The sequence below is a fragment of the Tympanuchus pallidicinctus genome, unplaced genomic scaffold (assembly GCF_026119805.1).
Source record: "Tympanuchus pallidicinctus isolate F22 unplaced genomic scaffold, pur_lepc_1.0 scaffold15, whole genome shotgun sequence".
Taxonomy (NCBI): domain Eukaryota; kingdom Metazoa; phylum Chordata; class Aves; order Galliformes; family Phasianidae; genus Tympanuchus; species Tympanuchus pallidicinctus.
Window position 1 is genome coordinate 3026640 of NW_026294669.1, and position 15042 is coordinate 3041681.

Sequence of the window (15042 nt, forward strand, 5' to 3'; positions counted from 1 at the left end):
AGCCATTACGAAGAAGGCACTAATAGGGCTTCCTGAATTTCTTTCATCAAACTCAAGCTGGTTATTACACTCACCTGAAGACCTGCCTGTAGGCACATCTCCCAGCTAAATCTTACATTTATGTATTTACGCGATAGTTAACCTCTACAAACTGTTGCTCATAAAGAACCCATCTTATTCAACAGGACCATAAAACTTCTTACATGCATGTATAGAGGAAGAAACTCTCAATGATGGTTCTTCCTGTAACATCTCATCTCCTCTATTTTAATTTCATATCTTGGAAGATAGAACAGTATTCCTATATATAGTTACTGTTGCCTCTACATCCAGTAACGCTGAATATTGGTTAACGATGATGAATTATTGTATGACAAAGTATATTATTTCTTTTGATTCAGTCCCATGCAGATTTCTTTCTATTCACAAGGAAGCTCGATAAGATTGTTCTTCTTTTCCTTGAATAGGATTTACCTTTAAGTTACACTATTTTCTGGTCTTGAAGTTCCTACCTGAAACATTACCCTGGTTGCTCCTGGGGTGTTTTTTTGTCGCTTCAGGCTGTGGTACTGTAAACTAGTTTTCTTGTTTAAGCTAAGCAAACATTTTGAATTTCCTAATAACTTTTCCTGCTATTTCTTTCCTGAAATGAAAGTCAACAAGCCTATGTATGTATAATGTACAACTGTATGTAGGGAAACAGTTGTTTTATGCTGGTCAGCAGTAAGTTTATCTGTTGTGAAGATCTGAGGTAGTTCCTTAATAGAGTTTGACTCAGTTGGCATGTACTGGTGTGTGTATCTCGACCCTGCAGAGACCAGCCTTGCTGCATCTCTGCTGGCACAAAAAGTCCTTTCCTCACATGGGCTAAAGGGACCTTATAGAAGGGAGGACAGTCTCCTTTCTCCATGTTTTGGATGACAAGAAGCATCTTGGTTTGAGTCTTTGCATCTTTGATTCAGGCTGGACATGAGGAAGTATTACTTCTCAGAAAGGGTGGTCAGGCACTGGAACGGACTGCCCAGGGAGGTGGTGGAGTTACAGACCCTGGGGATGTTCAAGGAAAGACTGGATGTTGTGTTGAGGGACATGGTTTAGTAGGAGCTATTGGGAATAGGTGAACGGTTGGACTGGGTGATCTTTTAGGTCTTTTCCAACCTTGGTGATTCTATGATTGGGAAGAGACTGGAGATGAGGATAGGGTGGGAGTGCATCAGAAAGATGAACATGATGGCCGTGACGTAGTTTGGTGGAGCCGTCCATGATTATCAATTCAAAACAGAGGTACCCAGAGAGCTGTGGATAAACAAGCGCTGATAACACTGCAGAAGACCTTGAAGTGGACTTACTGATTCCTAAATCCCATTTATCTGTTCAGGTAACATGAATATCGGGATGTATCTAGGAACTTCACCACCTTCTGGTATTTTTTTGTACTGGAGAGGACTCACCATGAAGGAGTAAGCAGTTTTGGGCAGAGGCCCTGGAGTAGCATGGGCTACATCCTAGTCCCTGACGCAGCAGCACTGCTGTTCCTGTCACTATGTGGTCACTTGGGGGGATTTCCTTCCCCTAGGAGTAACAACAGTTCCTGTGCATGCGTTTCTCAAATGGCTCTAAACTTTTGAAGAACACAGTTGCACGTATAACCTGACTGTAGTGCCGATAAGTGATTTATTTTCTATACTATCATCATAATTCATAAAAATTCTCTCCCTCCTGAGGGAACATTTTATCATCTGATAAGGGGCAAAAGCAAGCCAAAAATATAGGGCCTTAACTAAATGATAAATACCGAATGACATAAGCTATAAAACATAAAAGGGTGAGTGTGTGTAATACATGCCAAGGATGGCTGAGGATCAATTTAAACTAAACGTTTTCTGTTAACATGAGAATTTTTTGTAAACTGGAGAAAATGAGAAGGAAGAAGGGAACGATTTATGGTGTAATGTGTGGGAGGCATGTGGTGTTAAAACAGCTAAGACTGGGGCATGTTTGTTCTACTGTCTCAGGAGTAGTTTGTCCCATCCTTACTCTCTTTCTGGCAAGCTTGCTGATGCCTTTTGTTGGACACATTTGAAAGTTGAGGTTTGATGTATCTGTATTTCCTTTTTTGGATGAACTTGGAAGTGGAAAGCATTATTCAGTGAATCAAGCATCCACCTGACATAGCCTCGAGGATTAAATCTATCCACTAACATCCCTTTCTGGTGCTCGCGTCAATGCATTGCTGGATTTATTTTCCATCCCCATTTTCTGTGGGACGCTCACCTTCTCAGGCTGCTCCGATGGCACCATCGTTACTCATGGCATTGAGCAATATCTGTCTGACTCCTCAAAGAGCCTCATCCTCTGGCAGCAGTGTTGCACATCCAAGGGAGGTAGAACCTGGCCATTTATCGCTCGGGATTTTCCAGCAAATTCATCATCATGCTTTAGGCTTGCAGTCCCCTCCCACCCCCAAATAAAATTCATTTTCTGATCCATGACCTCATTCCACATATAATATTTCAGCCCAGCTGCATGATTGGGTCCCGCATTTGCAAAACTGTAGTTTCCCTGCCAGCTCAGTGCCTTGCTTGGTTGTTGGTTGGTTTTTTATTTTCTACTATTTTCTTTTTGGGCTCATCACTACTTTGGCTACCTACATGGATACACTGAGGCATATCACGAAGGCACAGACTCGAAGCCAGGAGAAGAAATCATACGACCTCTGTGAGGCCATTTCTCCAAAGCTTCCCAGTGGGGAGCACAGATCACTAATCACTGCAGGTCTATTTATGAGTTTGGAGAGCTTTCCAAGTTCTAAAAACTTGCTGAGTTTATTTCAGGTATGTGTATTTCCAGGCCTGTAAACGTTCAGTTTTAATGTAGCTGCATCAGAGAAGAAAGTGAAAATACTGCCATGTAAACAGAGAGCAGTAATTCAGCCCCACATCTCCCCTTTTAAGTGAGTGCATGGGCACATGAAGAGCGAGTGATTCTTAGATATATAGCCCACCTAGGTAAAGCACTTTCAAATGTACTTCATTTATTTATTCTAGACCATTTTTGGCCCAAAATCATCAAAAATTACTGTCTCTAGTTTCATTCTGCCCTTTTGAAATTGTCCAGATTTTGTGCTAAGAGTCTAAAGCCACAGCAAAGAAGCAGGCCAAGAGGGAAAGCTTTTGAAGAGTTCCCACAGCTGTGAAAACACGGGCCTCAGGCTGTGTGTAGAGTTACTTCAAACAGCTGCTTCAGGTGACTAAACACCTTGAGTCTCATTCATCAAGTGTTGTTTATACTGGCTGACAGACCAGACTTGGAGAATTAACTCTGAGAAAAAAGATGTACTACATACCAAGTATGGGAAAGGAACTGAGTTCCCTAAATAAGAAAGAAAGGGGGAAAAAAAGAGGGGGGTTGGAGGGGGGAGAAGGAGTTGCTTTAAAATAAAACAGATGAGGACTAATTTTATTTCATGTTAATAGGCCTTTTGATGCCCTTTGCACGTTTAAAATCAGAGGAGAAACAATATTGATGGTTTGCCACTTCATAACCATGCAAATAAAAGCAATACGAACGATCCCTGTAGGTTGGCAAAAAGCTCAGCTAGCCTGATGTAAAATCTTCATGTTAATTAGTAGCCCTAAATAACCTATTAAAATAAGACCTTCCTAACCATCCTTTACAAAGAATATCAAGCAAAAACTCCCTGTGCTGCTGCCTCCATGCTCCCATTTAGCGTCAGATTGTGCAGATTCCACCCGTAGGTTTGGTGCAGGACTTATCACTCAGCTTGAGATAATATTCTTTCATCTCATATCCATATGAGAAGGTGACATGATAAGATATTTGCAATCGTGTAACCGCTTTGCATGGATCAAAAGAGGAATGAAAGAAAATGACACGAGTCAGTGTCAAGTGAAGTGCTACTAGTTAAGTAAGCTTTAAATATTGAAAGGGATTTTTAATATTTCCTTTTAATCTTGAAATCTGTCACTTGGTGATTTTATATAACGTTGGAGTTGTTACTAACAACATTTTCCATGGCTTCATTCAGCCCAATTGCAAAAACCCACCCCATCTCGGTCATGGCAAATGTTGTAATTTCTACTGGCAATTTCTCATCCGCAACGCGGGCAGATTTCAGAGGGAAGGACGTGTTTTTCAGGCACTGGGATACTGTTGGGATCCTGGTGTTTGAACGCTGGCACCAGAACATAGGCCAACAGGGAGATTTTACTGTTTTTCTTGTTTTTTTCTTAACAAGCAGTCAGACTGCGAGGGTGAATATTCCTTGAGACAAAAATAGCGTGCAAAGGAAGAATTTAGCAGCAGAATATTATTTTTAAAGGAGATTGTTTCAGATGCTGTTTCTCTGACAAACTTGGTCAATAGTTTGGCAGATACTTAAGCTTTTGGATTTGCATATGCATGTAGAGGCGCTGAAGAAAAATACCAGGTGGCTGACTTCTTAATGCTTCTGAAAAACAGAAAGTTGGTGGCAGTAGATTTGCATCTTACTTTCTGGGAAAGTTGCTCTGCAAGAGGATTGCAGAAAACAGAAGAGCAGCAGGCTTAACATTGTGTACGAGGTATGCTAGTGAAATAGATTCTCTCTTTACTTAGGGTGAGCTACGTTTTTCATGGACCTCCCCATTGGTTTGTACCTAGGTTGAAAGAAGCAGGGCTAATTGGATTAAGAAGAAAACCTAACTAATCCAGTATATATCCAAAATAAGAAGATCAAATGACTGGAATAATATCTTATTCTTTCCACTCTTGAAACAGTGATATCACTTGAAAGGATTAAAAATTAGGTTGTTTACGTCCCTGGCTAACATGGTTTGGGATGGTTTGTAACACAGCAATATTGGGTTTGTGGCTGAAACCTGTGTTAGGAGAGAATTTGAGGATGTTTCATTTGGGATTTAAAAAGGCATGGAAAGTGCAAGGTGGTTTGAATGGAAGGGATGCTACAGGGTTCTGCAGCTGTGGCTTAGAGAGGGTATGGCTGGGACCAAGCCATTTGCAAACCAACAGCTGGATGTGGGCAGGAGTAGCTGGAAACATCAGTAAATGAGCAGCTAAGCCACCTTCCAAGCCAGGTTGGGTCTAGTGCCTTGGTGCCCCTTGCTGTGCCAACTCTGCTGTGGCGATATGGCCAAGCATCAGGGGCTTCCCATTCTAGACTTGCATCTGTGTGGACTTGCTCTGTGTAGGCAGAGGGCATTTAGGCAAAGCTGCAGCTTAAATCGTAAAGATTAACGTATAGCTGTGATGTTATATGAAATATTTCAGATGAATATTGGTTCTTTTTGCAAGGCTCCAGGGGGAAATTAAATTGATTTGTGACGTTTATTTTGATAAATTAATTTTTGGGTCCAAACAAAATATATATATATTTCTGTTTTGCTCATAGTTTTGAATTGCCCAGCTCCTTATAATTTGGAAAGGGGGACTTTTGGCAAGCCTTGTTGGCTCAGCTCGTATTAAAATGTAACAATCCTATACACTTTAATCAAATTAGGCCAGTGTGTGCATGAGGATGCTGTGCGTGTGGCCCTGCTGCCTCCGCTTCACCATCCTCACTCCTCCTCTTGTCCATTAGTGAGACTCTTGTGCAGTGTTCCTGCATGCTGGAGGAGCCCCAAATCCAAGCCTTTGGAAAGAGAGCGGGCATGGCAACATATTGCCCAGGTGCCACTGTTTTATTAGGTGAGTGCCTCTCCTTCCCATCAGTGCTGCTCTCCCTGCCAGGCTTCGAGTGCCGCCATCCCGTCTCCTCATCCGGATGGGGCTGCCAGGAGCCACTTATGCTCCTGTCCCTTGCTGAGAGTTGAACTCCCTCCAGGTCCCTTGATTTCTCCCCTCCCTCCCTCCTCCTCCTCCTCCTCCTCCTCCTTTCTCTTCCAGCTTGATTTTTCTTTTCTTTCCTTTCTTTTTTTTTTCAATCTTTGGTCTCCCTCTCTTGATGTTGTGATCATCAAGGTGGGTTGGGGTGAGATGTCAGCACTGATATGCAGAGGTATTTCTCCTGGTGTGTGGAGCCTAGTCAAACTCAGGACGCTGAGATAATATAAAGGTTGTTTGTTCCTTAATTAAAACTGAAATTGCACTGAAAAAGCAAGAGTGCCTTCCAGGCTCACAAAAATACTGCTCCATTTTACCATTGCTGTGAACTGTAGTCATGGCTTTTCTATGAATCTGAACCATGACATTTGCCTAAAAAATAGGATAGCCTGCCCGCTGGAGTGAAATTAAAAGAAACCAGTGATAACAAGAATCATCATTAGTCACAAGTGTGTAAGTATGATATAATTTTATAGCGTGTGGCTGAACATTTTGCAGTGGAGCTGCAAGAAAATCAGGTATCCCTTCTTTGGACAACTCAGAGGTAGTGATAATCTGATTGGTAGTAAATAATCAGCCAGGAGGAATTAATGACCTCCCACCCTTTATTAACATTACAAGAGTCCTGCATCATTTTAGAGCAATTCAGATCAAATTCAAGGAGATTTTTTCCCCATGTTTCATGAGGCTGAGCCTGGCTTGCTGACTGAACGAAGAAAACACAGCAATAAATTATCTAGACTATACCTGGGCTCATGAGAGGCCACAGTAAGCTTCCTAGCTTGGTATTTTTTTCACATAAATTCTAATTTATTTTGTACTTTAAAACTTTGTTTTGGCTGGGGTTGAAATTTAATTTGTTCTTTAAAGAAACGTAACAATGGAAATACAAAGAGGAAGCTTTTGTTCTCTCCCTGGGAGTTCTGAAAGGTAATAATTATGAAATGATAAGATTCTAAATGAAAATGTCATTCGCAGGGGTTGAGGTTGAAAACAGCACAGACCTGTGCAAAGCGAGAAAAGTCACATTTGATTCATGAACACAAATACAACCAGTGTGATTTAATTTTAAATCACCTAATGATTTATTGTCTAAATATTTTATAATTTTGAAAGGGAATTCTTGAAAGCATGGGTGTCTGTGAGAACATAATGTGGCGTTGGAGAAACAGTACTCTTATATTATTAATAATAATAGTAATAATGGAAAGGTTAATAAAATATCATAAACATAGACTGAACAATAGTTATTTGTACAGATTCTAACCTATTCAACAATACCTGGAATCAGATATAGGAGTAAAATTTTAGATTGTCTCCATGGTCTGTATGGTTACAATGATCAGCATATCAATGGTGCTGGTGCTTCAGCTTTTCTCCTACTCAATGAGTGCATTATGCCTCCAGGCTTAAAGAAATATATATATTTAGCTTTTCACACTGTGTTATCTGAGTTATCTACCGAAATTTAACCCCTTCCAGCTTGTCTGCTATCTACCTGGCTGTTTCCTGGTTTTATTTAAGAACATGTGTGTTTCTACAGAAGATACTTAGATTCCTTGATACTTAGAAATGTATACGTGCTACCCATCTCCTGTACATCTTAATCAGGCAAACATTTAAGCAATATATTTCAATGGTGTTTTCCTGTGAATAATATGTACCAGGCTCTCCCTTTAAAACCAGGCACATATTGAACAGTGAAAATGTTGCAGTTAGGAGAAAGTGATTATTACTTCTCAAGAGATGGATCTGATAATGTTTGTGATGAATTGAAGGGTAAATCTGCTAGGGAAGGCTGAAGTCACCAAGGGTCACCAGAAATGTCTGGTTTAAAAGAGTACATGGTCAAATTATACTTTTTTCCCTCATGCCCTCTTCTGGGGGAGCAGCTATGAAATCCATTGAACACTTCATGAGGATTAAATAACCTTTGAGAAAACGACAGTTATTTCATTTACTGAGCACAAAACACAAATGAAACCTGAGCACGTCTTTGCCAGTGGTAGTCCATGGCTTCCCAAACTGGCTTAACCTTCTCCTTTTGAGCTGTTCTTTAATCCCTTGCTCTGATTCATTTATGCACGTTTATTTTTAAGTGTTTGTGCCCTGCGTGGAGGTTCATACCAGTAACTCCTACTGTCCTGCAGTGATACAGTGTTCCCATACAGGTATTAAATATTTTCACTTGGCAAGGTTTCCAGGGAGGGTATGTTGCTTGAGGATGTGAAGTCAGATGTGAAGGAGGAAAAGACACGGTGGTCTGCGTTTCCTTGCTGACAAATCCTTCTCTCCACTGATTGCTATCTGCATCTCATTTCTTTTTTTCCCTTTGAAAGAGATCAGACAATATTATCAACTCCTTTTCATTTGCTCACTTCCTCTGAAGTCAGGGGGTAGCTGGCTGCCCAGCTCTCCTCCCAGTGCTTCAGCCTTTTTTTGGCTGACACACATTTGTTTTGTCAGTCGATGTCGTGCAATCGATCAGTTGGGCCAAACAAGCAATCCTTATTCCTGAGCTGTTTGTGAGCTAAGATTTTGGGATATCTGGCTCACATTTGAAGTTTCTTATTCAGTATCCAGTGTAAGATATCCTAATGGGTGAGCAAAGAAAGCTTCATTTTCTGTTGCTGAGCTGGCTTAATGAGGAATCTAGAGATAGGTTTCCAGTGAGAATGTTCTTAGTTCTCTTAGTTCTGAATTAAGTACAAATCATAAGTTAACAGAAACCACTAGTTGTTTGTGCATCAGCTCTTATTCCAAATCTTTTTCTTTTTTATACTGAAGTTTAACAGAGTTTCACAGAAACACCATATCTCTGTATTACTTAGAAGCTGGAGTTTTAAATAAGTTGTGTTATGGGATCCTGGCTGTTCATCTTAATTTTGGTTACAGCTCATGGAAATGAATGAATCATAGAATCATAGAATCACTCAGGTTGGAAAAGAACTTAAAGATCGAGTCCAGCCATGACCATGAAAACACTTAGGAGCACCTGAACCTGATCTGCCCTTACGGTATTTTCAGACAGTATTGACAAAACAAATAAAAGGTAACACAGTTATTCATCTGGATAAGAGCATTTATGCTTTTTGTATTCATTTTTTAGAAATGCTCTAAAAGCAGTTTACCAGAAGGAGATATCATAGAAAATATCTCAGAGTATATGCTCAATAAAAGAGAGAATTTCGTAGAAGTTGTATCAGATGCCCACTTTTTAAGGGCTTTCCAGTGCAACCTCATTACTGGAAAACTCTGCACTATGACAGTGTCCTATGTCCGTTGTGAAAAATGTATTGAATTCACAGTGAGCTGACCATAAATGACCACTGATATGAAGTACAAACACAGAAAACAGAAAGGTTAGAATTCGCATTTCATTTTGCTTTCTCTTTCAAATTTTTAAGCTACTTTAATCACAGTTATTAGTTCACGGATCATCAGTCTCTCTCTTTTCACCCATAAAGAGGACGATCTCTCTTGAGTGCAGGTCAGCAAGTAGACAGTGGTTAACCCTTCTCTTGCACATTAGAACATGCACGTTAAAAGACTTCTGCTGGTTAAAATGGTGGAGACTATACTGGTGGATCTTACTGTTATTCCCAGTTTGAATTTAAAAATAAGAAGCAGCATAGCTTCTCCTACTGCATGTGCTTTAGATCTCTTTTGCGTCAGTTATCAGGTCAACAGCCATTCAGCTCACCAAAGCAAGTGGTGTGCAATATAAGCACGTATCCTGGTACAGCCATTTCCTTCTAAAATGAAAGCTAGTGGTAGATTTATGAACGCACAACTTTTTGCAATTTGAAGAGTGTAACTTAGGAGATACCTCTGCAAGACTTTTCTGTGCTAGGATGTTGGTCTTCCTGGAAAATAGCTACTGTGATCATTTACACCCAAAAGAAGATTTTTAGTGGGGATAGAAATTTTTGCATGAGTTTTTCTTTTATTTCATGGAAGAAGAGAAAATCTACTAACCCTCTGTAGGTCAATAGGAGAACTTTTTTATTGACATCACTGCATTTTACAGGAGATTATAGAAGTGGAAGTTTTTATGTGGACTGTAGGAAATATTGCTCTGAGGAAAAGAGCAGCTTTGCATTCAGATGTAGTCATGTTAACTCATAAGTATCTGACACATTTAAATAATGCAATAAATCTATTTCTGCATGTAAGAGTAAATAAATACTAGGGAAAAAGTCTTTACAAGAGAAGATGCTAAAACAGACATATAGGTATTGTATTTTTACACTGGTTTTAAAACCAGCCCAAGGCATTCTCCCACACTTTTTTTGCAACATTATCTCCACCTGTAATAATAAAACATGTCTTCCAATTACTGTGCTTTCTATTATCTCATGTCTGTATCTAATTTATTTGCTATCCAGGCTTACTTTTCCTGTGTTAAAGGGCTCTTTCTTTTTTTGGAAATGCAATCCAAGGTTTGATTTAGTAGGTGGAAATCACCTAGCCCCCCAAAATGTTGTTTTCTTGCTGCAAAGAGAAAAGAAAAATTATACAGCTGTGTAAACAGGCTGTGTACCAAACTAGAAAACAAGACTTCATTTAAATGATGTGTTTTAAAATTCATATACATGGTAAGACAGAAATGCTGCTTTAGAAAAATGCAATTGTAAAAGCCCAAAGAGTAGAGTAAGTTTTAATGACCTTCAAAGCGTGATAGTCCCACCACGATTTCTGAAATATTAATGTATGCAGATTGCAAAGTAACTTACAATTTTAGTGTTTATGTTCTCCAATTTAATGGGACTACATGTGCTCCAAGTTAAACTCATGTATATATGTGTGTATATATATATATATATATATATACTTTTAAAAGCTGAATAATTGCACATATAAGAATATAAATTTCTCAAAATGGACACATCCATTTTTTATACCAGTGTTGTACGTTGTTCTTGCATATGTCCTTTCATTGTAGAGAGTAAAAAGAAAAGACTCATAACTAGCAGGAGCTCAAAGGTTTCTATATGTTTCTTTGGTCAAAAGCTCACTTGCAGGCTCTGTTTAAGAAGTCTGTGGTATTATAGCCAGATGCAATATTCATCGCTTTACGTCCATGTCAACAGGAGTCTTTCCATTGTTTTCCATGGATATTGGAGCAGGCCCTTATTATTCTTCTAAGGCTCAGTTTCCTTTGTTGTGATCCAAAAGCATGCGATTATCAGGACAGAGGAGATAGTGTATGTGAGTGAGTGATTTATGCTTTGCTTGTTTCTGTTGCCTACAGAACATGGATTTGTTACAAGATGAACTCTGATTTCAGGAAATTACCCACATTGTCAGCAAATTTGCTTGTCCTTCTTTAGCATTATGAACAGCCCATTTTTCATGTTTTTAGAAATATTTTAATGCTGGACTTTGATATATTATTACCACATGGTCATATCACAATAAACTTTCCACTGCACACACACAGACTCGAAGATTCTTAAAAAAATAGTATCAAAGGAGCAATACCCTTGGGTCCCCGCGGAGATCCAAAGGAAAAGCTCTCCCTAGAGCTGGCTCAGTTTTACTTTTCCCATAGATAATTACAGTACACAGGAGTCAGAGGTTCCAGTCTCAAATTTACCCTTAAAAATGAGGAATTTGGGGAAAAGCAACATACAGAGGGCTTAGGCAGAGGGATAAACATTCAAAGGAGGAAGTGCCAAACTGGGGGGGAAAAAAAAAAAGTAGTAAGGCAAATAATGTCATAAAAACTCAAAAGCATCTTTGTGCTTTATCTAAAAGCAACGTTAATTGACGTCACAGGGAATTTCATATATTAGGCGCTTAAGTCCCTGATTTGTTTCATCAAAGGATAAATACACATGAAAGAAGCAGCACTTAGGGTCTACTGTACTTTATGGATTATTTTTAATTACGTGAAAGGAAGTGAACCTGTCCTTGAGAAGAAGGGGTTTATCATTTCCATTGGCAAAAGCAGTAGAGGTTTACCTATGAGTTCAGTCTAAGCAGTCAGGAGTAGAAGGTGGTCTGAGAGCAGAAGAGTTAGTCAGGATCCAAATAAAATGGCCGAGTGTGTAACTTCTATAATGTCTTTTTTTTCTTACAGAATATTGTTTCTCTGAGTTGATTTGGATCAATGTTGAGAACAGAGTTGTGTTTGGAGCTAAGGGCTTTGTTTTCTATTAACTGCAGGAAAGACTTGCATGTTCTCACAAACTTAACTTTCTTTTCTATCCAATCAAGGTATCAGATCAAAAATCTAATAGCAAACAAACAAATGAAGAAAAAAAAACCAATATGTTGTATTAAGCTTGAAATTCTTCTCTTTGAGACTAGTGAATGAGGAACCCTCTGGGGCTGGTAGGAGATGTTCCAAACCCAGCTGTGGGAGGCCTTGAGTGACCACCTCAGAGTTATCCCTTCTTAGAGCAGAGCTTGGGCCAGTTGCCTCCAAAGATGTCTCCCAAGCTTAATTTTTCTGTGTTTCCATGATGAAATGAGCTATGCCAAACATAGGCATTTCTACCTGAAGTTTGTGTTGATCATTGCAAGCGTTCACTGACTTCAAGCAAGTATTGACAAAAATATTAGACAGAATATGATTCATATCTTCACTTTTGAAATGTGACATAAGGAGAACTTTTCAGCAGTAGTAAATTAACCCAATAGAAGCACATTGTATTAAAGCTTTTGCTTTCTAATGGCTCTTCATAAATACCAGAAAATGCTGGAGTGCAGCAGAGAATCACTGAAGCAAAAGAAATTAACACAGTATGTTGATTGTTGCATTCAGAGAAGATCTCACAATCTCTCATAGCCTGCAATCTCCGAGTTTACTTCTGAGGAGTTTACCTAGAATCCTTCTTGCAATGTTTTTCTATCATGTAACTTCCCATGCCTTTAGTGTTTCCACTCAGCAGAAACCAAGGAACCAACCAATCTGGCATTTGCTATCTCCCCATAACTCTAAAGCCTTATTTACCACATCTCTCCATCTCATGTGTAATGGGGATAAGTTTAAATCAACTCATTGCATTAATTCTTTTAGACCAGATCTGCATATTTTTCTGTTTATTTGGTGTTGTGAAGCAAATTTGCTTTGTTACGATCACACAGGTCTCTCATATTCCTGTGTTCCTTTATTAGGAGATAGAATAAGAATTTTGAAATGTCACAAAAAAAGCTGCATGAAGTTCAAAGACAACTGACATCGCTGTTGTAGTTCTAGACTGTAGCATGTGAGCAGACTTTGTTTATCATCACCCAACCACATTCTTGCTAATTACTATCACTTACAAATGCAATTGGACAACTCATTTAGGTAATTTCTTGAGAAGTTCTGCATATTTTAGTTCCAATTTGTAAGTAGAAGCCTCCTCCTCCTCGTTATTTCTTTGTACTCCTGGTTCTGTTGCTTGCCGGCAAAACTGATTTGTCCAAGCTGGAAAGGAGAGCACTGACTAGGGCTGTGGAGCAGGGGAAGGCTCAGGGTATTTGACCACATCATTTTATCTGATTCAACCTAGCTCAAGAACCCCATTAAGCTAGAACTTGTACCCAGCATCAACAGGAGCATTATTACTGTCTTCTCCCCAGGAGCCAGCTTCTGCTTTCTGCAAGCAAGGGCAACTTAGGCAGAGGCTTTGGAACCTTTTGTTAACAATTCCCCCTTTGAATCTTTATTGCGGGCTTGGTAGCCTTCCTTTATTTGTGCTGAGCTGCCTTTGCCATATACTTGCTACTTAAAAGATCTAAACCTTTCAGCGTGATGCCAGTGCTGTTGATCCTGCTGCCTGGATTAGTTGGTTAAAAGTGCGTTCTTGGCTGTGCAGGTTGGTGTATCGTATCCATTTCTTCAATGTTAGAAACACCACCCATTGACAGCAGGCCTCATCAACAAGTACAGTCAGAAAATGGCCAGGAATGTCAAATATTTATCCCTTTTAAAAAATTTAATATGTTCTCCTGGGGCCTGATTACAGAATTTTTTAATGCTTACAAATTTCTTTAGTGCAACAGTACTAGTTTGTTTCCAAGGAAACAAATGTACTTATACTACACTGCACACATTCTTAATCATTAAATTCTATAATCTCCCTGGCTCGTTCTTTCTTTTTCTCTCTCTCTCCCCCTTTCTGTTTGAATGGGCAACTTCTAAATTTATTGGTCTTTTTTTTTTTTTTCTTTGCAATGGAGTCCCCAGATACAATTTAACTGCAGGTAAATTTTCAGATATCTTCTCACTGAATGATTGTTTCAAATTACTGGGGAAAAAAAAAATCCCTAATTGTCAAGAGCTTTTATGAAATCATCTTAATCAAGATAAATATGTATTCTTCATTCTTCTGCTATTTAATGTGCAAATTCATTTTTCTGAAGCAGATCTTCAGCGTGGTTTGATGTGCAATGTCTGGCTACAGGTGGTATTTAGAAATTAGTCTTAAATGTGTATGTATTTTTTAATTCACGATCTGCAGATAATGTATGTTTACACAACAGAGTTTCTGTGGAGGAAAATGTATGCAAACCTACAAAGTACATTACAGATATTCGTATTTACATATAAGGCATCGACTTTGAATTTTTCATTCAAAATATACTAAATATTAACTGAGAGCTAATAGGAGCTCACTGGAGGGACGACACATTTTTAAAGTGACATTTTAGCATTCAAACCATTCATATTCTTCAATGTGAATGTAATTTTTATCTAAATGATTTCAGAGGAAAATTGATTCATTTGACTATAGTGCTCCTAAGATCAGTGGGAAGCTCATCATCTTAATATTGAATCTGTAAATCCTTTCCACTAGGGATGATTAACAGCTTTGTCAAGTGTTTATTTTACTTTAAGAAGAATATGTAATTTTCTGGCATAACTCAGACAGATTTCAGTCTATTTCTTCTATTGCATGTCACATTCATGCTGTAGGTTAGCATGATCTAGCCTACCTCTATTAGACTTCTATTTTGAGCAGTAAAAGGATCGTCTAATAAGTTTTCATAGTTTAATGAGCGTACATCAGATTGCCCTATGATTCATTTATAGTTGATAAATAAAAAACCCTCAGCAGTCCTGATAAGAAGTAATAACGGGGAATTACTTCCAGATGGCACTTTTGCTATACTACACGTGTGGTCTCAGCTACCCATGGGATATAAACCTTGTATTAGCACAGCGACGTGCTGCTCACATGACTGCTGGCTGGGAAGCAGTGGTGA